The 27,019-nt window shown below is 46.3% G+C and overlaps 2 pseudogenes; one reads left to right on the top strand and one right to left on the bottom strand.

Moving 5' to 3' along the window:
• Positions 1 to 2,030: 2,030 nt before the first annotated feature.
• LOC116050799 lies at positions 2,031 to 16,137 on the bottom strand (annotated as a pseudogene).
• A 1,097-nt stretch (positions 16,138 to 17,234) lies between these two features.
• LOC116050797 lies at positions 17,235 to 24,666 on the top strand (annotated as a pseudogene).
• The last annotated feature ends 2,353 nt before the right edge of the window (positions 24,667 to 27,019 follow it).

The following is a 27,019-nucleotide window of genomic DNA, read 5'->3' as shown; positions in this document are numbered from 1 at the left end:
GGTGATGCCCACACTTGTTACTCGAGACTGCTAGTGACGTTTCTCTGACAGAGACTATGATAGTTACTAAGCAACCAAGATGCAACTTCAAGCGCGCGAAAGATTAAAAACAATACCGCGAAAATCCGAGCGGTCAATATGACCGTGTATGGCCGAAATAGGTAAAAGTGACTGTATTTTCTTTGCCTTTTGTGTAATGTATATAAAAACAATTTTAAATGAAAATACAGTCTACAGTCTCTTTTAGGAAAAGTCAGGTACCAGCAGGATTGTATTTTTTTATTCAGCAAAGTTATTACACATAAATTTCAAAATGGTCAAAATTATCGTCATGGCCGTTCTAGTGTTAAAGGTGCTGTAGGTAGGATTGCGAAGATCCAGGACTTAGCCAAATAATTTGAACATCCCTCCCCCCTTTCTGCTAAAGCCCAAAACAGTCTCCTAAGCCCCTCCCCCCACAAGGGAGAATGAATGCGTGTGCATGAGCAGTGATTGACATGATATTAGACCAACACATTCTCACTTCCATCTCGTAAAATACGGATGCTTGGTCAGGTGCCTTTGTCGTTGTTATTGACGCTAATACTCAATTGACGCTAAAAGTCTCCTTTAGCGTCATATAACGCGCTTTAACTAAACGTGCTTGGTCGGGACTATTGCCGTGACTATTGGACTATTGACCCTTTTGACACAGTTAGGTTAAGGAAAAGCTTGTGGGTGGGCTTACGTTTCCGTGACTCGCGGGAACGAGAAGGTTGAGTTTAGGAAAAGATCGTGGGTGGGCTTACGCTTCCGTAAGGACCGCTTGTGTACAATACAATAGCCAGACCATACTCGGACTCGGACCGGTTAAAGAAGAAAATGGCTTCCGTGACATGCGGCAATAACGGGACGGTTAAAGACACACGTGGGACACGAACCCTGGTCTCCTGGGTGAAAGTCCTGTGTTTGACCCATCCACCACCCCGACCAACCTCCCTACGCGGAAGTTCCCCCTTATATAGTACTTGCTAAACCCCGTGTACATGCTGCTCACCCCAGTACATTCTACAAATCGCTTTTTTCGTCGCTTCAGCCGCTGACAGCCGCTGAAAGCCACTGTCCAAACGTCTGTATTTTATGAGTTAGAACTGGTTGGTTAGACACCCCCCCTGGCCCTGATTAGTGCATCTGAACAGGGAGCTGTGGATTTTTGCAAATCACACTACAGGCTGTAGTTAAATTACCTTCTTCATGTAGTTCTACTCAAACATAGGGTCTGTTTCAGCAAATATGACAGAAAGTTAGTTTTATACGTCTTACCTACTGCACCTTTAACTCCCAACCTGATTCAATTTCATTTAATTATCTACTGTATATTTTGGGGTACTAAAGACAGAACAGTCTGTGTGGGAGAGGCTATAGAGTCAAGTTCAGGTTCTTTTCAAGTTGTATTTTTTATAATGACAAAGCCTTTTTACTCACGTTTCATATGTGCATATTGTACTTGAGTGACAGTGTCCATGGTGAAGGATTGCACTGTATACACGGAAGCCCCGTTTTGACTTGGTTATAAAATCTGAGTGATTGGATCACAAGCGGACAGCTCTAAGTAGAGGTGTGAATGCACTCAGGAGGCATTGAGGATGGATTGAGATCCGATCACTCAGACCACAATCAGAGATGTTCTGGGCCACATGTGGCCACATATGTCTCTACTGTGCAGGCCCTAATTGTGCTAATTAAAATAATGAGACAGGAAGTCATGATAGTTTTTAAAGTTTTTATTTATTTATATGAAATTCAAATATTATTAGTATTTTTTTACATCTGTATTGTAGCAGCCGATATAGATTAAATCAATGATCTAAAATAAGTAAGAGTTTAACATACAGTAAACAATGTTGAATTGCCTTTATCAAAAATAGTGTTGCTTTGTAGCTTTTGTGTAGATTTTGATACAAACAAAGGAAAGCTGAATAATACATATAAATGAATAGTGTGCTCAGGTCAATGAAAAAATCAAAGACAAGCCACAAGGTCATTGAGAATTAATTAGATCCCATTTTCCCCATCAGATGTTTTTTTTGTGTTCAGTTTAGGTTTGAATACAATAATGAAGCATTTTGTTGCAAATATAGAGAGAAGTAGCCCATAACTGGAGGCCAGAATAGCAAATATCTCCACAGCCACAGTGAACGTCCCAGGAGAGCTGACATATGCTGGGATAAATGTGATCCAGACTGCACAGAATATCAGCATGCTGAAGGTGATGAGCTTGGCCTCATTAAAATTATCAGGTAAATTTCTAGCCAAAAAGGAAAGTACAAAACATAGAACAGCAAGGAGCCCTATGTATCTTAACACAACCCAGAACCCTACAGGTGATCCCAGGGCACACTCAAGAATTATTTTGTCCTTATTGTGTTTCATATTTTTGAAAGGAAAAGGAGGGTTGATTATCAGCCAAAGTATGCAAATTATAACCTGTATAAGAGTGAAAGTCAGAACAGTGAGTCTCTGCTGTGCAGGCCCAAACCATTTCATGACATTACTACCTGGAAGTGTGGCCCTGAAGGCCATTAACACCACTAAAGTTTTCCCCAGAACACAAGAGATACAGAGGACAAAGGTGATGCCGAATGCTGTGTGTCGCAGCATGCAGGACCACTCAGACGGCCGGCCTATGAAGGTCAGAGAACACAGGAAACACAGAGTCAAGGAGAAGAGCAGCAGGAAGCTCAGCTCAGAGTTGTTGGCCTTTACCAAGGGAGAGTCCTTATTGAACAAGAATATAGTGGCCACAGTTAATGTAAGAAGCGCACCAAATAAAGTGAAAAACACAAGTATTATACCCATAACCTCAGTGAAGTAGAGGAACTCAACATTTTTCAGTACACATGCATCTCTGTTTTGATTGGACCAATACTCCTCAGGACACTTTTTGCAGTCATTAGAATCTGTAATAGAAATATCGTCACTATTATTGTAATTTTATCACTTACATGCTAAAAACGTAAATAAGAGACTGTACAATAGTGGATTTTAACATGAAACACAGAGTGTGGAAAGTAAACAATATATGCAATTTGTCATAGTTAAGGTCAGCCGTACATATACCTGTGCTGTTGCTGATTTCTCCCTCTGCACATGGTATACAGTCATAGCAGCAGACTGGCTTTCCTTTCTGAAGGACTTTATACGTTCCAGGATGACAGCTCTCACTGCACACTGACACAGGTAACTTTGAATTAAAAAAGATAACAGATATTATGTTTTTAATAATCATTCAATATGAAATATTGTCAAACTACCTGTCAAAGCCCTGCATTACATCAATGTAGATTTTACTGTGAATTATGATATTTGCCTTCTCTCGAGGCCAAATTATGGCTTCACTCTTGAGGACAAACTTCTGTCCAGGGGGTAGGGAGGCATAATAATAGCCAACAGGTTTAAACTGGACTGAGTCATCTGATCCACGCTGCCAGTTCACCACCTCATACCGAGCAACAGCTGCTCCAGTGCTGTCAAACCACACCTGGTCCCCGTTCTTAATGGTAAAATTCATCTGCTTCAAAGACTCTACTACATAAAAAGCAGTAAGACAATAAGTCAATATAGAATTGACCAGAGCTAAGAAATAAACAGTTTAGTAATCTGTTCTATTTCGTATAGGCTTCGCCCTCTAAGTCACGCTATTGGGTTTATCCCTTCGCGCATGCGCAGTCGTGAAGATTTTCTTTCCCCTAGCGTACCGCTCGGGCTTCAACTACGTCCGCAAATACTGTATATAAACAGAGCGGACCCGTAGCTCTGCTCCCACTTTTTCTTCAGCAAAGCAGTTATGAAGAAGGTTATGAAGACCTCCGGCTCCAGCGGCATCCGCTCCTGCCCCTCCTGCGAGACCGGCTACATCTTTTTGCCGGATCTCCACCCCCGCTGCGAGACCTGCCTCGGTGCTTCTCACGCCGGCAAGGCTCTCACCTCCGACGCCTCCTGCCCTTTTTGCGCCCGCCCACCAATGTGCGGCCCAGGGCTTGGCGGCGCAAAACAACATCGCCTTGCTAGCCTCCGCCGTCTCCGTCATGGCCACCAACCCAGAGGCTCTTCCTCCAGAGCTAGCCACGGAGATTGGCAAAGCGATGACCGCTATCCTCACCCTCACCACGGCGACCACGGTGGTGTTGTCGAGGATCCAGGCGTGGCAGACTGTGGCCCAGCGAAATATCTAGCTCCACATGTCACAGCTACCCACGGAGGTCAGACGTCAGCTTCTGTACGGCCCCATAGCTCCCGATGGGCTATTTGGGCCTCGCTTACAGACAGCCACGTCCCACCTCCACCAGGCGACCGAGGAGGCTGAGAAGCTACGGCAGCTTGGCTCCTGGAAAGTGGCTCCCCATCAGCAGCGCCACCGCTCCTCCAACCGCCATAAGAGGAAACGCCCCACAGCCTCTGCTGCGGCTGTGCCTTCCCAGGCTTCGACCGCCGCTCCTCCGCCTGCCCCCCCACAGCGGCAGCCAGCCCCTGACCGGCAGGTTTCACGGGGCCGAAGGACCATGAAGGCGGCTCCCACCTGGTCAAACCCGCCCCCGGAGCCACCCAGCAAGCAGCGGCGACGGTGGCAATGACGGGGCGCGGGGAACGTTTGTCCCTCCACGGTTGGAAACCGGAAACACAACGGCCCTTTTAAGGGCCACTTCAGTCTTTCTAAAGAGCAGTTTCCATCCAACCGATTAGGGGACGGGACGGGCTCTGCGCTTCTTGCTAGCTATGTCTGTAAACAACACACAGACATGCGCGCGCCCGCTCTCAGAGCACAGAGCGGCATGGATCAGGCTGACACACATGGACTCGTGGATGTCAAAACTGATATCACAGGGCTACACTCTCCAGTTCGCCTCCCCCCCGCCTCGTTTTGCAGGTGTGTTGGAGACAACCATGTCATCCCGGGCAGAATCAGACGCCATGACGTCAGAACTACGGGAACTGCTGTCAAAAGGAGCAATTACTCACTGGCCCCCCGCACTTTTTCCAAGTGTATGGAGATGGTGCTTCAGCCGTTACAGAAAAAAGGCGTCAGAGTCCTGTTTTAGGATTTGCTCATCCTTGCTCCCTCTCGGGAAACGGCAGCGCTGCACACTGTGGCAGTTCTGCAGCACCTGCAGACACTGGGTTTAGCCATAAACTGGCAGAAAAGCTCATTGGTTCCCACACAATCGATAGTTTATCTGGGCGTAGTGCTAAACTCGATTGTTATGAGGGCCAGGCTGTCAACACCAAGGCAAGACGCGCTGCTCTCTCTCCTGTCGCGCACCACGCCACCTGCAAAGGTGTCAGCGCTGTCCGTCATGCGCCTTCTGGGCATGATGTCCGCGGGCTACATGGTGGTCCCCCTGGGGCTTCTCCACATGAGAAAAATCCAGAGGTGGTTCCTCCGTCAGCGTCTCGACCCCATACGTCACAAGTGGCGAATGCTGATCATTCCTCCTTACCTACAGTCGGACCTGTCATACTGGGGGAACCCCCGGACCTTGTCAGCTGGCGTTCCCCTGGGCAAGGTGACGTCATACGTGACAGTATACACGGACGCGTCCCTCACTGGCTGGGGAGGAATGTGCGAATCACAGGTGGTGGGAGGAGAATGGCCACTCTCCCACACATAAATTGTCTGGAGCTGTCCACGGTGCTGAAAGTTTTGAAACACTTTGCCCCGGTGGTAGCAGGGAGACATGTCGTCGTACAGACAGACAATGTTACTGCAGCAGCGTTCATAAATCGCCATGGCGGCGTACGTTCGGCCCGGCTATTGGAAATAGCCAGGAGCCTTCTGCTGTGGGCACACAGTCACCTGCTGTCCCTCAAGGCTGTTTACATCCCCGGGATACTAAACCGGGCAGCAGACCTAATGTCGAGGGGAGGGCCCTCTCACAATGAGTGGAAATTGAATCCCACTATTGTTCAGAAGCTGTGGAGCAGGTTCGGGAAAGCGGAGGTGGATCTGTTCGCCTCACGGGAAAACACACAGTGCACTCTGTGGTTTATCCTTGAGCACACGGGACAATCCACCCCTCGGCGTGGACGCTTTCTCCCACCACCCCTGGCCCAGAACCCTCCTATGCGCTTTTCCCTCTGTCCCTCTGATTCCTCGTCTCCTGGAACGCATCCAGGAGGAGAATCTGTCGGTCATCTTGGTGGCACCGGAGCGCATGAGGGAGAGGGAAACAGACCCCATATCGTGTCCCCTGTCTCTCGTGTTGACTTATCTCCAAACATTGGTGGATAACGACTTGGCTCCGTCCACAGTCAAATCCTACGCAGCAGCCATTTCATCCTGCCACGAAGGCTATGGAGAGAGGACGTTTTTTTTGCACCCTCTAGTAAAACGTTTTTTGAAAAGGGTCAGACGACAGAAACCTGCCGTGTGCTCTCTCACTACCCAATGGGTTCTGGCCCTGGTGCTTCGAGCTCTGGGGAAGCCTCCTTTCAAGCCCTTGGCACAAGCCTCTCTCAGGTTGCTGTCTCTAAAAACGGCGCTTCTCCTTGCCTTGACGTCAGCCAGGAGGGTCAGTTTCGCCGTCCTGTCTCTCCATTAGAGGGGACGAGAGCGCAGCCACCCTACAGCCTAACCCCTCTTTCACATCGAAAATTTTAACAAATTCCTTTCGGTCGAGGTTTTTTTTCCCTCCAGGGTTTTTTCCCCCCGCCTCATAACAACAACGCGGAGGAGGTTTTCCACCAATTGTGCCTGGTGCAATTGTATCACAGTACGTTTTATGCACGGCGGGCACAGCAGCTGTTTGTACACTATAGGGAACACTCCCAAGGAGCGGCCCTGTCAAAACAGCGTCTGTCTCACTGGCTGTGCGAGGCTATCTCCCAGGCCTATAACACACTCGGTTCTATCCTCTCTCAGCGACGGATGATGCCCCGTCGTATGTGTGTTCTGTCTGCTGCCGGGTGCCGGGAGGAGAGTGGTGTCCCACATATATGTGCACGTATATGTATATATATATATGCCTAGGCCTATATATTATATACATGTATATATATTTTGTCACTATCATGCACGCCTACAATCACGGATTATGCGCCCTGCATGTGTGTTTTCCTGCTTCCTCACCCCACCTGCATTGAGTGCTGGGTGTAACGTGGTGTCCTCGTTATTACCGATCCTGATACATCCTCTCTCACTACCATGCACGCCTACAATCATGATATGTGCCGCTGCATGTGTAGGCTACTACCTGCCCCCCCACACACACACACTCTGGGTGGCTGGGAGGAACACGGGCGTCCCGTAATTATCAATCATGTACTACCCTCACCAATCATGCATGCCTGCACTCACGGCTTGGGCTTACAGCCAGCAAGGCCGAGTCATTACCATGGCAGGCTCCGCTATCAAGATAACGGCTTATCTGATACAGTCTCCTGTCAGTGCATGAGAGAGAGACAGAGAGGGAAAAAAAGTTTAGTCTATGTTCCACTTGTGGGCTCTGGGTCGCAGCTGGCAAAGTTATCTTCTGTAGTTATGGCTGATACTGGTATGTAATATGTCTATTTCATTCATAAAATTACTTTACAATGCACAATGTGGTTGTTCATCAGCAGCCATCATTAAATTACGTCCCACTTCCATTTAGCGCGGACGTGTTATTCCTTTTAGTCCGTGATTGTGTTGGCCTAATATTTTCTTTTCCCTTGTCCACCTGTACTTGTGTAAAGCGTCCTTGGGTTTCATGAAATGCGCTATATTAATTTAAGTTATTATTACGTTAACAGACTCTTAACGCTTTTGGCTCGTGACACAGTGACAGTAATAACATTACCCGCTTTAGCTAACAATACATCCAAGCTAAGTTACCGTATGCAACACTTGAAATGCGACGATGCATCTGTAACGAATTCTCTCAGCAAAACATTCATCACAACTACATGACCTCCTGGTAACACTAACTAAGTAATACAGTGGGTAATACAGCACCGTAAAGAAAAGACCTTTACGACAGCAAGTGTGGTAAAAACACTACAGCTGAAATCAACACAAACTGAAAGTTACATATAGCCACTTTAAAGGCAGTTTTTGAATGTGCTTATACATTTATTTGTTGTGATGCACAATGTGATGCATTCTTATATATACACAATATGTACAGTTTATACAAACATTTATTAAAATGATTATCCCACCTAGGAGCTCATTTGAAAACATGTACCTGTATATATTCGTTTTAAAACTGTGTTGAACAGGTCATACAGGTTGGGAGGAGCATAGACTTCCACTCATAAAAAGAATTATGCTTTTTTGTGCAATCTGTGCTTTAATCGTACAAAATGAGTTTAAAGGTTGCGCTCCATAACATTTATTACCCACAACACCTTTGTCAATGCAATTTTAAGGCAGTAAATGGATATTGATGTATGATACAATTCTAAACAGTGATCAGACAACTTAAACATCTTACTGATATGGGCTGATTTTTTTCTTCATTCTGTCATTTTCCTCCCTTTTTTCCAAATATATCTTTTCAAGCCAGAAAGATTAACTGTGTAAATAATATAAGCTGTAAATATAAAAACAATATACTTGTGTGTTTACACAATGATAATCCTCATCCATAAATTACTGTTAAATCATTTTGCACATTCACATTTCATTTTCTATAATTTTACCCTACATGTCACATTATTCTTAGGGAACTCTGCATTTGGATAAGGGAATTAAAGTTACACTTTTGACAATAAACAATTAAACACACCTGATTAAGCAAGGCATTGGACCATATGATATTTAATTTGGTGTTATTGTATATTTTTCAGTCAAAGGGATGTTTATTAGTCAGCTGATGTGCCTCTTAGGCTCCTCTTTAATTAAAAAGAAATTGCTGTTTGTGTGCTAGATGCTTGTTAGTTTATGAAGCACTTCTCTCCAGAGGTTATTTCTTTTGGGAGCTGATTTAGTAGGAACACATGTGGTGAAGTGCAGATGCCTCAGGCCTGACCGACCTACACCTCAGGCTCTTCCCACTCACAAGCGGTCTAACAAACTAACAACTCCCTCTAGAGTTCAAAGTGTCTCCAGCCTGCCTCCACACCTGTCCTTTCAGCTCACACTGGAAATTTCCCACCGTCAGGGCTGTTGCATCATGATCCCTTTAAGATCTCTAATGGAGAACTTGGGGCCTTTGTCAAGACTGTGCCCTGGAGCATTTGGCCATGATATTGCCTTTTAAACTTAACAAACTTTAATATTGAATTAAAGAAAGAAAGACATTGAATATAAGTTTCACGCCTTTGTTTTTAAAATGTGGGAAGGGTATTCAACACTTAATGTGATGTGCTAAATAAACTGAGCACAAAAAGTAAGGACATTTGTGTTTGGTAGATTATTTCTCTGTGGTAACATTGCTTTTTGGCAATAAATCTTATACCCTTGGAAAACCTGTTTAGTTCCCTTTCAAATGGTGCTCCATTTGTAAGGAACATGCATTTGTGGGATGAGCAGCAGCAGAAAAAATTGGCAAATCTTCTCTGCCATTGCCAAACAGGTTATTTTGCTGTTGCTATTGACACTTGTTTTGAGCTTCTGGTACCCCCAGTTGCTGCCAATCAAGTGTCGGATTTAGAGATGAGATTCTGCAACCAGTGGCAATCCCATATCTCCACAGTCTGGGACCGCACTCTATCCTCCAAGATGACAACGCTCGCCCCCCCAGGGCGGGGTTTATCAGAGACTACCTCCAGAATGTGGGAGTGGAGAGGATGGAATGGCCTGCCAACAGTCCTGACCTCAACCCCATTGAACACTTGTGTGATCATGCCATCCCACAGCAGTGTGTGACCAGGTTGGTGACCAGCATGAGGAGGAGGTGCCAGGCTGTTGTGGCTGTGTATGGTTCTTCCACACGCTACTGAGGCTCCTGTTTGTGAAATGAATAAATTGTTAAATTGCCAATATGTCTTGTTTCTTCAAACTTCAATCATCCAATCCACCAAACACTAAATGAGTCAATGGCAAAATAAGCTGTTTGGCATTGGCAGAGAAGATTTGGCAAATTTTTCATGGGCGCAACCCACATACTCAGTGCTGCTGCTCACCCACAAATGCATGTTCCTTACAAATGGGGCACCATTTGAAAGGGAACTAAACAGGCTTTCCAACGGTATAAGATTTATTGCCAAAAAGCATTGTTACCACAGAGAAATAATCTACCAAACACAAATTTCCTTACTTTTTGTGCTAAGTTGACAGGACAGCCAGTCTAGATAGACCATTAAGTTTAGTTTTGCCAATAACTTTACAATGAATAAGAGTTAAAAAATATGTTAGGGACTGTTCGTTATTTATTTCAGGGGCCACCGGAGGACTTTTGGGATCTTTAGTCAAAATAGACCTGACCCTCCCTTCACCAGCAATACATTTTGGATGACCCTCCAAAATGATTAGTAAAAAAGGGATGACCCTCCCCAACAATTTATTGAATCCTTTTGTAATGGTTTGCACTTGGCAAAGATGTACAGATGCCCATTATTTTTTTACAGCCATGACATACGCGACTAAACCTCTGCATTCTCATCTTACGCATCACACTCCTCTGTTATGGTGGCCATTTCAGTAGATTTACTCACTAACATTGTGGAAACACAATAAGCATGGAAACTAAATGCACACTTCCTGCATTACTGCATTACTTCAAATACTAAGTTACTCCTCCAGTAAACTAGTATTAATATGAAATAAAACAATAAAACATTGAGACCATTCAGCAGAGCACACAGGGTAATAAGAAATTCAACACTGGTTGCTATGGACTCATCACTAGGCTTCCTCAGTCATTGTATATTTTAGCATAGGTAAAGCTGAACATTATCCAAAACTCCATTTCTCAGACGAGCGTCAATTTGAGAGCTTGCATGCTACCTACCACTCCTTCCTTTTCAAATGCCTTGAAAAGACGTTTGTCGTTTCAACCCAGTCTCACGGCAGTTCGTGAAATGGTCACGTTATTGATTCGTGTTCACAGGGACGTTTTTTCGTGGTGGCCAGCACAAAAATGTAAAGTAATGTATTTCAATGGGAAGCATATTTCGTAATCACAGCACGAAAACGGTAGGGAGTAGTATGAAAAACCGAAAATCCACGTAGGGAGGTTGGTCGGGGTGGTGGATGGGTCAAACAACACAGGACTTTCACCTGGGAGACTGGGGATCGCGTCCCGCGTTTTGTTTCCCCGTTGTCTTCCTAATCACAACCGTCCCGTTATTGTCGTGCGTCCCCTGCGGCCATCTCACGGCGTGTGAGGCGTCCTTTCACCGTTGTGTTTTTCCGAAACCCAACCTCTGAATAGATGGTTCCCATTTTGTGCAGCCTGGAGACCTCCCGTCTCATGCCCTCCCGGCTGGTGTATTCCGCAGCGTGATCTTTGACTTTTTGAAATAAAAGCTTGCGTCTGGTCCGCTATGTTTTTGTACGGTGTTTTGGATGTTTTTTTAACTAAACAGTACAGCAATCATGCTAATGAATACAATTATTTTTTCAGCAGATGTCTTAGTTTTGTGTTTGGGAAATCCCACAGTCTCTAAAGCTACAGCTCAAATTTCCTGGCTGACCAAACAAGGAGAGACCCATCTGCTAGCGATAGGGGCCGAGACTGAGAGAGCTACATGGAGCTACATGGATAAATATGCACCACAACAACAAGCTACTTTGAAATTTTGCTGTTCCCTAGACAAAAAAATTGGATGACCCTCCCATCAACAAAGAATAAAAAGACATGATCCTCCCCTATTTTCCAGGGGAGGGTCCATTCCATAAATACTGAACGGTCCCTTATTGCAGCCTTTGCTTGTTCTCCCCATTTTCTGGTTTTCTATTGAACAGTGTATTAGCACATAGATATTATCTATCTGTCTATCTATCTATCTGAGATGGCCAAAATGACGTGGTTATCCAAACATTACACCCCTGTATCACTGCTGAACATATCACTCCAAAACCATGGGCATAATATGCAGCTACAACATTCTTCTGTGAAGACTGTCCACATGATTTCTAAACTTTGCTGCAGGGATTTTCTCCCATTCAACCACATATTTAATAGAAAAGTTGGGCACTGATGTTGGGTGATCTGGTCTTACAGTCTGTGTTACAGTTCAACCAAATTGAAAATTTAAACCAAGGTTTTCTGATGGGGTTGAGGCCAGGGCTCTGTGCAGTGTTGGGAGTAACGCGTTACAAAAGTAACGCAATTACAGTAATGTATTCCTTTTTTCTGTAACGCAGTAATATAACGCATTACTAATTAAATTTCGGTAATATTATAGTCGTTACAATCTCAGTAATGCGAGTTACAACGCATTTTAACGCAACATTTAGTGGTGCATTGGTTTTTTTAAGAATTCACCAACACCGCGACACATTTCTTCACAGGAAAAAAAAAAAAGCCGTATTATTTTCCTGTCGCTGTATTCGATGGTTGAGATGACTGCAGAGACAAATACATTTGCGAGATGGATATTATTTTCAGGAGTTATTACGCTGCGTTGAAGTGAGCTGTCCTGTTTCTGTTCCCGTGGTCAGAGCCAGAACCAGAGACGGTACGGACAGCCTGTATGTCCTAACAGGTGACGGTACCTCAGCGGCTGACAGATATAAACATGTCGGGAATTAATGTTGAGGCTTGCTACACGTAAATATCATTGCATTTTATCAGCCGTGGAGAGTAACTATGCCTGTAGTGGAATGGCTTCGAATGACGACCAAAAACGCTTGTCTTTTACTGTGACCATTTACTGCTCAATATGTTGCAGTTTTACAAACAAGAAAGTGAACAACTTCAGCCTGACAGACATGTTGCTTCTCAGTAAGCTAGCAAGAGTAGGCTACACAACAGACAACTTCCGTGTAGCTTACTTCAAAATAAAAGCACTTCCTGTGACGCTTCGCAGTAAAACTAAATTACTGTTAAATAAGGTTGTGTAGGCTACCTTTTCACAAATCAGCTGTAAATCAAGTACTGTAAATAATGTTAATAGTGAGTTTTAATCACACTATCATTGAACATTTCCTTTAGAGTGTTTTAACCTAAACATGAATTTCTTATTAAAGTGCTATAAACAAACATTTTACAACAATGCCATACTTTTGAGTATTTTCATTTTCTCCTACTTGCCTATTATATGTTTTACTTATCTATTTTGTATAGCTTTAGTTACTTTGCATATTTATATTAATTATACAAAATATGAATAATCTATGATGTATTAAAGTGGATAAAGACGAGACTTTATTGATCCGGTGGTGAAATTCACAAGCTAGCTGCCAAATCAAACTTCCCCTGTTATTTTGGTGAAAGTAACTCAAAAGTAATGCAAAAGTAGTGTAACGCATTACAATTCAGAGACAGTAATATTGTAATATAACTAATTACTCTCAAATGACAGTAACTAGTAATCTATAATGTATTACATTTTGGAAGTAACTTGCCCAACACTGGCTCTGTGCAGGCAAGTCAGATTCTTCCATACTAACTGCCAATACGTGTGATTTCTTGCGGAAATAGGGGACGGCCTGCTGCACTTGAAGCCGGCCACAGAGCTCCATGTGATGTCACCAAATCAGCGGCACTTGGTAGCGGTAACAGATACGGTTTCAAGAACAGGGACAGGTATAGGTTCAGGTACAAATGGCTGGAAAGTGAGGCACTGGCCCGGAAATATACTGGAGGGCTGATGAGGGAAAGTGGAGACAGGTGAGCAGGTATAAGTGTGAGTCAGGTGACTGGGACAGGTGGTAGAGTCTGAGTGCTTCTTGTGAATGGATGGAGAATGAAACCAAAAAAGACAAACGGGGCTAGAGAACAGAGAGTCACTGAGGCACAGGGAACAGAGAGCATAGAGGGCACTCAGGGGAAACAGAGGGCCGTAGAGGCCCGGGGGAAAACTGGGGGGCCACTCGGGGAAGGGAACAGGAAGGCCCCAGGACAGGGACAGAGAGGCCTCGGCAACAGGGGACAGAGAGGCCTCGGCAACCGGGAACCATGGGCACTTGGGGCAGCATTGAAGGCAGAACCCTTCAGGCGGCGAAGGCTGAATCCTTCAGACGGCCGAACAGGTCGGCGAAGGTAGAGCCCCTCTGAAGGACGTCCGTGAAGGCGAAACCCCTCTGGAGGGCGACGGCGAAGGCAGAATCCTTCTGGAGGCCGGCGGCGAAGGCGAAACCCCTCAGGAGACCGTCCGCGAAGGCGAAACCCCTCAGGAGACCGTCCGCGAAGGCGAAACCCCTCAGGAGGCTGGTGGCGAAGGCGTAACCCCTCAGGAGGCCGGCGGCGAAGGCAGCATCAGGCAACGGGTCAGCTGGGCTGGAGACAGGCAAAGGTTCAGCTGGGCTGGAGACAGGCAACGGGTCAGCCGGGCTGGAGACAGGCAACGGGTCAGCCGGGCTGGAGACAGGCAACGGGTCTGCTGGGCTGGAGCCTGGCGACGGGTCAGCTGGGCTGGAGCCTGGCGACGGGTCAGCTGGGCTGGAGTCAGATGGCCAGGCAACCGGGGCAGAGGTTGACTGGGGTGCCCACAGGACACGAGGGGCAGGAGTGGGCCTGACCGCCGACAGAGCACGAGGGGCAGGAGTGGGTCTGACCGTTGACAGGACACGAGGGGCAGGAGTCGGCCTGACCGCCGACAGGACACGAGGGGCAGGAGTCGGCCTGACTGCCACAGGCAAAGTCTCATGGGGGCAGAACAAAGGCAAAGTCACTAGGGAGGTCTCTGGGACGCCGGAGACCGGCAAGGCCTCAGGGACAGTCTCTGGGGCGCTGGTGACTGGCGAAGTCACTGGCTTACCCATAGACGAACCCTCTGGGAGAGCGGTCGACGTAGACTCTGGGAGGTCTGTCGATGTAGACTCTAGCAGAGCGGTCATCGGAGACTCTGGACGACTGGAAGACTAGCAGAGCGGTCATCGGAGACTCTGGACGACTGGAAGACTCTAGCAGAGCAGTCATCGGAGACTCTGGACGACTGGAAGACTAGCAGAGCAGTCATCGGAGACTCTGGACGACTGGAAGACTCTAGCAGAGCAGTCATCGGAGACTCTGGACGACTGGAAGACTCTAGCAGAGCGGTCATCGGAGACTCTGGACGACTGGAAGACTCTAGCAGAGCGGTCATCGGAGACTCTGGACGACTGGAAGACTCTTGAAGAGCTGTCATCGGAGACTCTTGACGGCTGCACGTCAGCGGAGATTCTGGAAGACTGCACGTCAGCGGAGGTTCTGGAAGGCTGCACGTCAGCGGAGGTTCTGGAAGGCTGCACGTCAGCGGAGGTTCTGGAAGGCTGCACGTCAGCGGAGGTTCTGGAAGGCTGCACGTCAGCGGAGGTTCTGGAAGGCTGCACGTCAGCGAAGGTTCTGGAAGGCTGCACGTCAGCGGAGGTTCTGGAAGGCTGCACATCAGCTCAGGAACAATGGTGAACTCGGACTCGGGAACACTGGTAGCCTCAGGAACAGTAACTCTGGTCCGCACGGACTCAGGACTGCTGGACAGCACGAGCTCAGGTCCGCTGAACAGCACGGGCTCGGAACCGCTGGTCAGCACGGGCTCAGGTCCACTGCACAGTACCGGCTCAGGTCCGCTGCACAGCACACGCTCAGGTCCGACAAGAGGTTGATGCAGAGCATGGCGCTGGGAGCCAGGTTTTCCCCTCATCCATCTTCGGCCTCCACGAGTCCCAGAAAACACAGCCAGGCGGGTCCCCTCAAAGGACTGCTTGCTGTTGGGGGTGCCCGCCAGACAGGCAGCAGTAGCGCAAACAGAAAAAAGTTCCGAGGAGGCAGGCTGGGTCAGGAACAGAGAGCCAGTAGCTAGGAAGCTAGTAGGCCGTGAAACAGGCAGGCTGGTTTTCTGCTGCACATGAGGCTCGGAAAGGCAGTCAGGCTTGAAGACAGAGAGGCGAGTTGGCTGCTGAAACTCTGGAAGACTGACAGGCTTGGAGACTGAAAAGCTAAACTCTCTCTCAGTAGCCTGCCAGCGAGCCTCCATGATGTGCCTAGCAAGGGCAGGATCCTCCTCATACAGGCCACGAAAAAATTCAATCATGAATTCACCATCAGAATCCAACGGGTGAATGAGAGGCTCAAAAACTGCTGGGTCCATTACTGTCGGATCATTCTGTCACGGTTTGTCAGGAATGGCTTGGACCCAAATGCAGTTTAAAGGATTTATTTAACAAAAATTAAGTACATACCAAGAAATCCAGAAAAAACAGGCAAAAACTAATTCCAGAACAGAAGAACAGGATCTCAAAAAACTGGAACTCAGAGACGAAGAGTAGACTCCAGACACAAACAAACTCACAGAACACAGCAACAGAATAAAATGATCCAACACCAGACAAAGACAAGACAGAAACTAAATAAACCAGATAACGAGGACTAACACGGGACAGGTGACATTAGGCTGGGCAAACAGGTGAAACACATTAGGCCAATCACAAGGGAGGGAAAACTAAAGACAGGAAGTAACCTAGAAAAGACAAGGGAGACAAGACGGACTTCAAAATAAAACAGGAAACCAAGCAAAACAGAGAAACAAGACTACACAATAAAACAGAACCAAATACCAAAACCCTGACACTGATTGGTTGAAGCCTGACAAGATGGATTTTCGTGTGATATGTGACCCTGCGATTCTTTCGCGATATCGCCAGAATCTAGCTGCAGTGCAAAGTAAGTCAAAAGCTGCACTGAGATCCAACAGTACCAAAACAGAACACTCTCCTGTGTATCCATGCATTAAGATATCATTGGAGCCTATGGCTTTGGCTATTAAAGCCAACTTGGAAACGGGCCTGTCATTTTGGTGGAGAGAAGGTTCAAGACTAGATAAGGACTGTGGTAAGAACTAACCCTTTGGACATGGGACAACGCTCAACCAGGTGAGCTATCCAGGTGCCCCCAAGATTTGATTTTTAATAATTTTTTTTAATAAGCAGGGACACAGCCATAATTAGAGAAAATTAAACTAAAATGGAGGAAGCTTTCATACCTGCTGTGTTTGCTTAAATCCAAAACCCTTTTGCTATATGGGCACCTCCTTCATTTAGCAACACCTTGTAATTCTACAGAGATGAAACATCACTGTTCTATTATTATTATTTCCCATGCTGCTTCAAAATGTATAAATACCAGTGCAAGTTTTGGATTTACATTTCGGTACATGTGATGCCACCCAGTGGTTTAGCTCTAGACAGTATGCCATCCACACAAAAATGGCCAGAGCAGGGTTGGGCACTCTTACAACTGTTGCTGGTGGCATCTTTCTCTCAGGCTGAGGAGCCGGTGTGCAGGCAGAGAGGGGATCCTGAGAACCCCCAGCTATTTAAGAATGGGGACATTATGTTGGGGGGAATCTTCTCTTTCCACACCAGCTGGAACGATAGAGAGGACACCTACCACAAAAACCACTGCCACTGGAATGCACCAGGTAAATTATATCGTATGAATTTAGATTTAAAATGTATAAATGATAAAGTCAAACTTTTAAAATAAGAATTAATATTCCTAAAAATCCCTGTTGTAGCTATTAAACAAATAGTTTAATTTACTATGTTATTGTTTCTATTTCATGGGCAAATTCCAACTATTTATAACTGTTGAAGTTTGAATTTCAGGGATTTCCAGTTTGCCCAGGCTATGCTCTTTGCCATAGAGGAGATTAATAACAGCACAGAACTACTGCCTGGTATCTCTCTGGGCTATAAGATCTATGATGCTTGTGGCTCCATTGCCAGAAGTGTGAGGGTTGCACTGGCCTTGACTAATGGTAATGAGGTGTTATCTGCACTCACCGAGGCACCATGTACCAGACCTGCACAAGTGCAGGCCATTATGGGAGAAACCTCTTCCTCTCCTTGCATAGCTATATCTACTGTAATCGGACCTTTTCATATCCCAATGGTGGGTAAGAATGGAATTGGAATCAATTATTTCATCTGGTCATGGCAAAATAAGGTTTTCAAATCGTTTTATATTTTGCATCTTTATCTTAGGGTATTTTTTCTTTTTTCCTTTTAGATCAGCCACTTTGCTACTTGTGCTTGTCTCAGTGATAACACCAAGTACCCATCCTTTCTCAGAACAATACCCAGTGATTACTACCAGAGCAGAGGTCTGGCCCAGTTGGTGTGGCACTTTGGTTGGACTTGGGTTGGAGCTATTAGAACAACTGATGATTATGGCAACAATGGCATGGCCACTTTCACAGAAACCGCCCAGAAGCTGGGTATCTGTCTGGAGTACTCTGTATCTTTCTTTAGAACAGATCCATCCATCCATCCATCTTCTTCCGCTTATCCGGTAACGGGTCGCGGGGGTAGCAGCTCCAGCAGGGGACCCCAAACTTCCCTTTTCCGAGCCACATTAACCAGCTCCGACTGGGGGATCCCGAGGCGTTCCCAGGCCAGGTTGGAGATATAATCCCTCCACCTAGTCCTGGGTCTTCCCCGAGGCCTCCTCCCAGCTGGACGTGCCTGGAACACCTCCCTAGGGAGGCGCCCAGGGGGCATCCTTACCAGATGCCCGAACCACCTCAACTGGCTCCTTTCGACGCGAAGGAGCAGCGGCTCTACTCCGAGCTCCTCACGGATGACTGAGCTTCTCACCCTATCTCTAAGGGAGACGCCAGCCACCCTCCTGAGGAAACCCATTTCGGCCGCTTGTACCCTGGATCTCATTCTTTCGGTCATGACCCAACCTTCATGACCATAGGTGAGGGTAGGAACGAAAACTGACCGGTAGATTGAGAGCTTTACCTTCTGGCTCAGCTCTCTTTTCGTCACAACGGTGCGATAGATTGAGTGTAATACCGCACCCGCTGCGCCGATTCTCCGACCAATCTCCCGCTCCATTGTCCCCTCACTCGCGAACAATACCCCAAGGTACTTGAACTCCTTCACTTGGGGTAAAGACTCATTCCCTACCTGGAGAAGGCACTCCATCGGTTTCCTGCTGAGAACCATGGCCTCAGATTTAGAGGTGCTGATCCTCATCCCAGCCGCTTCACACTCGGCTGCGAACCGATCCAGTGAGTGCTGAAGGTCACAGGCCGACGATGCCATCAGGACCACATCATCCGCAAAAAGCAGCGATGAGATCCCCAGCTCACCAAACTGCAACCCCTCTCCACCCCGACTACGCCTCGATAGCCTGTCCATAAATATTACAAACAGGATTGGTGACAAAGCGCAGCCCTGGCGGAGGCCAACTCTCACCTGAAACGAGTCCGACTTACTGCCGAGAACCCGGACACAGCTCTCGCTTTGGTCGTACAGAGATTGGATGGCCCTGAGAAGGGACCCCCTCACCCCATACTCCCGCAGCACCTCCCACAGTATCTCCCGGGGGACCCGGTCATACGCCTTCTCCAGATCCACAAAGCACATGTAGACCGGTTGGGCATACTCCCAGGCTCCCTCCAGGATCCTTGCGAGAGTAAAGATCTGGTCCGTTGTTCCACGACCAGGACAGAATCCGCATTGTTCCTCTTCAACCTGAGGTTCGACTATCGACCGAACCCTCCTTTCCAGCACCTTGGAGTAGACTTTACCGGGGAGGCTGAGAAGTGTGATACCCCTGTAATTGGCACACACCCTCTGGTCCCCCTTTTTGAAAAGGGGAACCACCACCCCGGTCTGCCACTCCTTAGGCACCGTCCCCGACTTCCACGCAATGTTGAAGAGGCGTGTCAACCAAGACAACCCCTCCACACCCAGAGCTTTAAGCATTTCTGGACGGATCTCATCAATCCCTGGGGCTTTGCCACTGTGGAGTTGTTTAACTACCTCAGCAACTTCTACCAGGGAAATTGACAACAATCCCCCATCATGCTCCAGCTCTGCCTCTACCATAGAGGGCGTATTAGTCGGATTTAGGAGTTCCTCAAAGTGCTCCTTCCACCGCCCTATTACCTCCTCAGTTGAGGTCAACAGCGTCCCATCCTTACTGTACACAGCTTGGATGGTTCCCCGCTTCCCCCTCCTGAGGTGGCGAACGGTTTTCCAGAAGCACCTTGGTGCCGACCGAAAGTCCTTCTCCATGTCTTCTCCGATCTTCTCCCACACCCGCTGCTTTGCCTCTTTCACGGCAGAGGCTGCAGCCCTTCGGTACCTTGCAACTGCCTCCGGAGTCCTCTGGGATAACATATCCCGGAAAGACTCCTTCTTCAGTCGGACGGCTTCCCTGACCACTGGTGTCCACCACGGTGTTCGTGGGTTACCGCCCCTTGAGGCACCTAAGACCCTAAGACCACAGCTCCCCGCCGCAGCTTCAGCAATGGAAACTTTGAACATTGTCCACTCAGGTTCAATGCCCCCAGCCTCCACAGGGATGCACGAAAAGCTCCGCCGGAGGTGTGAGTTGAAAGTCTGTCGGACAGGGGCCTCCTCCAGACGTTCCCAATTTACCCGCACTACCCGTTTGGGCTTACCAGGTCTGTCCAGAGTCTTCCCACACCCTCTGACCCAACTCACCACCAGATGGTGATCAGTTGACAGTTCTGCCCCTCTCTTCACCCGAGTATCCAAAACATACAGCCTCAGATCAGATGAAACGATTATAAAATCGATCATTGACCTTTGGCCTAGGGTGCTCTGGTACCAAGTACACTTATGAGCATCCCTATGTTTGAGCATGGTGTTCGTTATAGACAATCCATGACTAGCACAGAAGTCCAACAACAAACAACCACTCTGGTTTAGATCAGGGAGGCCGTTCCTCCCAATCACGCCTCTCCATGTGTCTCCATCATTTCCCACGTGCGCGTTGAAGTCCCCCAGCAGAACTATGGAGTCCCCCACTGGAGCCCCATACAGGACTCCATTCAAGGTCTCCAAGAAAGCCGAATACTCCGAGCTCTTGTTTGGTGCATACGCACAAACAACAGTCAGAGTTTTCCCCCCCACAACCCGCAGGCGTAGGGAGGCGACCCTCTCGTCCACCGGGGTAAACTCCAACGTAGCGGCGCTCAGCCGGGGGCTTGTGAGTATCCCCACACCCGCCCGGCGCCTCACACCCTGGGCAACTCCGGAGAAGAAAAGAGTCCAACCCCTATCCAGGAGTATGGTTCCAGAACCGAGACTGTGCATAGAGGTAAGCCCCACCAGATCCAACTGGTAGCGCTCCACCTCCCGCACAAGTTCCGGCTCCTTCCCCCACAGAGAGGTGACGTTCCACGTCCCCAGAGCCAGCGTCTGCTGCCCGGGTCTGATCCGTCGAGGCCCCTGACCTTCACTGCCACCCATGTGGCAGCGCACCCGACCCCAGCGGTTCCTCCCACAGGTGGTGGGCCCATGGGTTGGAGAGAGAGGTGCCACGTAGCTTTTTCGGGCTGTGCCCGGCCGGGCTCCGTGGCAAACTCGGCCACCAGGCGCTCGTTGACGGGCCCTCCATCTGGGCCTGGCTCCAGACGGGGGCCCCGGGCTTCCTCCGGGCAGGGTCACTCCATCTCTACCTCGTTTTTTCATAGGGTTTTTGAACCATTCTTTGTCTGGCCCCTCCCCTGAGACCACTTTGCCTTGGGAGACCCTACCAGGAGCACAAAGCTCCAGACAACACAGCCCTCAGGTTCATAGGGACACACAAACCTCTCCACCACGATAAGGTGATGGTTCCAGGAGAGGTCAGAACAGATCCACCAGACAAAATACAAACAATAATTGAAATTATTAAGACTTCTACTTCCATGGTCATTGTCACTTTCCTCTCCCTCATGGATATTGATTTGTTAATTCAAGAGTTGTCTCACCACAACCTGACTGGGTACCAGTGGGTAGGCAGTGAAGGCTGGATCTTTGTTTCCCAAATTGCAACCATGGATAGGCATCACATTCTAGATGGTGCCATAGGCCTGTCTATCCCCAAAGCACATGTCAGTGGCATGAGAGACTTTATGTTGGATGTGAAGCTGCTCAATTCATCTAGTAATGAAATGTTTCCAGAGTTTTGGGAGACATTATTTAGCTGTAAGTTCAAACAGTCAACATCTTCAGCAGGGAATCACAGAGAATGTACTGGCCATGAAGATCTGACTGGAGTGCAAAACAGCTTCACAGATATGTCGCTCATGCCAAGGAGTGTATGCTGTGGCCCACGCGCTTCATAATATTCTCAGCTGTAACAAAACTTAAATTGTATTTTTTAACAGTATCTCACATTAACAAGGCAATTTGTTTTAATTAAAAAAAATAATTGCTGTCAGTCTATCATGCTGTTGGGCCAATAGGCCTACAACATGTTGGTCAGATAATGATACATATGGATGCAAATCTTCTTAGATTTTACATCACATAAAAAATATTAAGTTCATAACAAAGGAAGGAGATGAGGTTTACTTTGATGAGAATGGAGACCCAGCAGCAAAGTATGAAATTATAAACTGGCAGCCAACAGAACATGGCATTGTGGACTTTGTCACAGTTGGTCTTTATGATGCATCTTTACCTGCAGACAAACAGCTGAATCTGCAAAATAAGTCTTTAATTTGGGCACAGAACTCACAACAGGTAAGCTGCAATGGTATTACTGTAACTGTTGACTACAGTCTATTTGAAATTTTATTATTGTATAATTTTGTTTGTTCGTTTTTGTTATTGTATCATAGTGTTTCATTTTCATGTATCAAAAACAAAAAGAACAGCTTTGTAAAGGTGAATGCCCATACATTCTTTTCATGGTTTCTTTTTGTCATGCAGGTGCCTTTGTCAGTTTGCAGTGAGAAATGTCCTCCAGGAACTCGCAAGGTTCTCCAGAAAGGAAAGCCTGTCTGCTGCTATGACTTTTCAAGATGTGCAGAGGGAGAAATAAGTAACATTGTCTTAAAATGTACATGTTCACATTGTTTTTAAGAAATTGTCCTGTAATGTGATTTTAAAAGTATTAAGGGAGTTCATGCAGGGCTGATATACGTAGTACGTATGTAGTCTTAAAAGCAAACACAAAATCTATATAATTTCATCATTAATCAATGCTTTTAAAATTAGACAAATGATGCAATGATGACTGATACACAGAATAATAATGAAAATGGTAATTTAAGGGTCAGATCACAAAAAATAACAAAAAGGCCTAAAGTATGTGCTCACCTCCTCCCAAATGTGTCTAAGAATGCTGGTAGTTTTGAGCTCAACTTCTGAAGGTTTGACATCTCTCTCTCTCTCTCTCTCTCTCTCTCTCTCTCTCTCTCTCTCTCTCTCTCTCTGTCTCTCTCTCTCTCTACCTCTCTCTCTCTCTCTCTCTATCACTCTCTACCTCTCTCTCTCTCTCTCTCTCTCTCTCTCTCTCTCTCTCTCTCTCTCTCTCTCTAAAACTGCAATAAATCCGTTGAGAGTGAATGAAATTGTATTTGTGCAACAGCACTAAAAAAATAACATTTGAAAAATGCAGCATGATACCTTCTAAGAAATATATATAATGCTTATTACAATAAAAGAAAACAAACAAAAACATTTAAATAAAACCTATTTATACTATATGTTGTACTATAAGATCCAAATGATTCATGATGATACCAGGTAGCTGTCATATGGTTATCCATTTATTGTCCGGTATTGTCAGTCTTGTATGCATAGAAAATATTGAGACAAAACTAAATACAAATGTACTGAGCAAGTCTAATAACTGCTTTAATATTATTTTTTCAGATTCTATCACTTGTGTGCGATGTCACCCTGAGTTCTGGTCAAATGAGAGAAGAGATGCTTGTGTGAAGAAGGAGGCAGAGTTTCTATCATATGAAGAGATTATGGGAGCGCTGCTCACTGCTGCATCGTTATTTGGAACATGCATCACTGCTGTTGTGGCATTCATTTTCTTCAGATACAGGAAAACTCCTATTGTCAGGGCCAACAACTCTGAGCTGAGCTTCCTGCTGCTCTTCTCCTTGACTCTGTGTTTCCTGTGTTCTCTGACCTTCATAGGCCGGCCCTCTGAGTGGTCCTGCATGCTGCGACACACAGCATTCGGCATCACCTTTGTCCTCTGTATCTCTTGTGTTCTGGGGAAAACTATAGTGGTGTTGATGGCCTTCAAGGCCACACTTCCAGGTAGTAATGTCATGAAATGGTTTGGGCCTGCACAGCAGAAACTCAGTGTTCTGGGTTTCACTCTTATACAAGTTATCATATGTATCCTCTGGTTAACAATGTCTCCTCCTTTTCCATTTAAGAATTTTAAGGAACTCAAGGAGTGTGCTTTGGGCTCAGCTGTAGGTTTTTGGGCTGTACTTGGGTACATAGGACTTCTGGCCATGTTATGTTTCATTCTTGCTTTTCTGGCTCAAAAACTGCCTGATAACTTCAATGAAGCTAAATTTATCACCTTTAGCATGCTGATATTCTGCGCAGTATGGATCACTTTTATCCCAGCGTATGTCAGCTCTCCTGGGAAGTTCAGTGTTGCTGTGGAGATATTTGCTATTCTGGCCTCCAGGTTCAGTCCTTGGTCAGATCCTGTTTGCCTTTCACATGCATCCCCTTAAACAGACAATATGACACTTTAAAGGTATCTACAGATGATATCCATCTATGTGTCATTTAAGTTTTAAAAAATGTAGCAAAATTGCCCATGCATTGCCCTTCTCCATCCATCCACCAGATGCACTCAGACCATCCTGCCTGTCCCAGTCACCTGACTCTCACTTTTATCTGCTCACCTGTCTCCACTTTCCCTTATCAGCCCTCCAGTATATTTTCTGGCCAGTGCCTTGCTTTCCAGCCATATGTACCTGAAACTGAACCTGTACATGTTCCTGAAACTGTATCTGACTGTTCGTGCCTGCCTGCCTGTCTGCGTGTACCTCTTGCCTGCTCCATTCTTGTTCCCCTTCCTCAGTTCCTTCAGTTTGAGCTAGCTACCCATGCCAGTACACTTTTGTATTTTAATTTTGTAACACAATCACTGAAGTCTTCATATCTCCCTGGACTATCTGCATGTAGGTCCTTCCCTTGTTGCCTTGTACTCACTTGCGTGACAGGACAATCTGGCCAAAATGGACTAAGCAGACAGTCACCAACCTTGCCTGCCATTTTCTTAGCATGAGTTTAGAATTACCAAGGAACTTTTTCTAAATGTTGACCAAGGCTTCTTGAAGTCCCTCGCTGCTTCTGGAAACACTAACTCTAAATTTGTGGTATTTATCAGGTGGCAGTGTTTTGCAGTGTTTTTCTTCTGAACCCATCACTGCAGCCTCCTCTGCACCTTAGTTAGGTGATATCCAGCCTGCAACCAGGGCTGCTAGCCTCCAGCCTGCATGAAGATCTGGCAGGACATTGGCGGGGATGGCAGAGGGTTTTTTTTTTTTTGGGGTTTTTTCCCTTTATTCCCGCTGCAAAGCCTACATGGGGTGAAAGCTCTTACTGGGTGAGCTAGAGGTCTGGTTTCACCTTGCCATTTTCGGGGTAGCTGCGTGGAGTCCCCTTAAAGCAGGTTTGGACCATGCCATCATCGCAGACCCCCAGTCAGATTATTAGTAGACCCTCTATACAGACGGCCAATTAGATCATCAGTCTGCCATCTCCACTGATGGCCAGCCAGATCGTCAGTCGGCCGTCTCTGTCTACACCCAACCAGATCATCAGTCGCCCATCTCAGCTGACACCCAGCCAGATCTTACAGATCATCAGTCGTGTTTCTCCTACTCTTTAGTCTCTAGGCTGCTCGCATGAGGTTTTCTTCTGTGCCGATCTACACTGTCCAGGCCACTCGTCTCTTTGGTGCTTTTCAAATATTACATTTGTGCTTTTTATGGGAGCCTTATCCAAATATATATTTATATATATATATTAGTGCTGTCAAACGATTAAAATATTTAATCATTATTAATGTCATAGTTAACTCATAATTAATCGCAATTAATCACACATTTTTATCTATTCTAAATGTCCCTAGATTTCTTTTTGTCCAATTATTTTTTCTCATTTTAATGCTCTTATCAACATGGAAAAGTGGATTGGCTTGGCTTTGACGAGGGAGCGGAGAATTCACATCAGCTATGTGCTTGGCCATCAAGTAGTATTTCAGACTGGACGTGCTGCGATGATAGCTCAGTTCACAATGACAAAACACACAGATCGCTTTGGTCTTGTCAATGGAACCATTTGGCAACTTTTTAAAAGTAAGCTTTCCATTCAGAATCTTATTGCCATCCATTTCGGCATCTCGCGCTCGCCATCCACTCAAAACATTACGTTAGCCTACTACTCTCGCTCGCAAGCCCAAACAAGTGTATGCGGTGTGCCTGTTGTTTTGTTTCCGGTCTAGCTAGATCCGGTGTGGTGTTGTAGTTTTTCTAACGTTAGTAGTTGTTGCAACAGCACGTGAAAAAAACTACAAAGTTTGCTATGCCAAAAAGAACGTTAATCTCGCGATAAAAAAAATGATGCCGTTAAAATGGGTTTGCGTTAACGCCGTTAATTACGCATTTAACTGACAGCACTAATATATATTTTCCAAATTAGCTGAGGTTCTCCACAATCTTTCCATGAACCCCGTGGCAACTGCAGTACCCTACAATGTACTAGTAACTAGTACCCCTGGTAGCAATCACTTTCCTTTAGACAATAATATACTTCCAACTTTGTGGCATCAGTTTGGTGAAGGCCATTCCTTCTTTTAACATGACAATGTGGTCCAGGTCTATGATAATGGGAGGTTGGCATTGTTGAATATGAGTGGCCTGCACATAGTCCTGGTTTCAACCCCCTCAGAAAACGTTGGTTTCAACTTTTGGTTTGGTTGTAAAACAGAGCCAGGCCATATCGCCCAACATCAGTGACCAACCGTTCTAATAAATCTGACTGAATGGGAGGAAATCCCTGCAGTCAAGTCTTCACAGAAGAGTGTTGTAGCTACATAACGTGCCCATGGTGTTGGAGTGATATGTTCAACAGTTATACAGGAGTGTAAAGTTTTGGGTAAACATAACTTTGGCCATGTCATGCAGATGGATAGATAAATTGTGGTTTGGATTAAAATAAGTACGTTAT

The sequence above is a fragment of the Sander lucioperca genome, chromosome 5 (assembly GCF_008315115.2).
Source record: "Sander lucioperca isolate FBNREF2018 chromosome 5, SLUC_FBN_1.2, whole genome shotgun sequence".
Lineage (NCBI taxonomy): Eukaryota > Metazoa > Chordata > Actinopteri > Perciformes > Percidae > Sander > Sander lucioperca.
The sequence above is the reverse complement of the archived record's forward strand: the minus strand, read 5'-3'. Positions and strand labels throughout refer to the sequence as shown.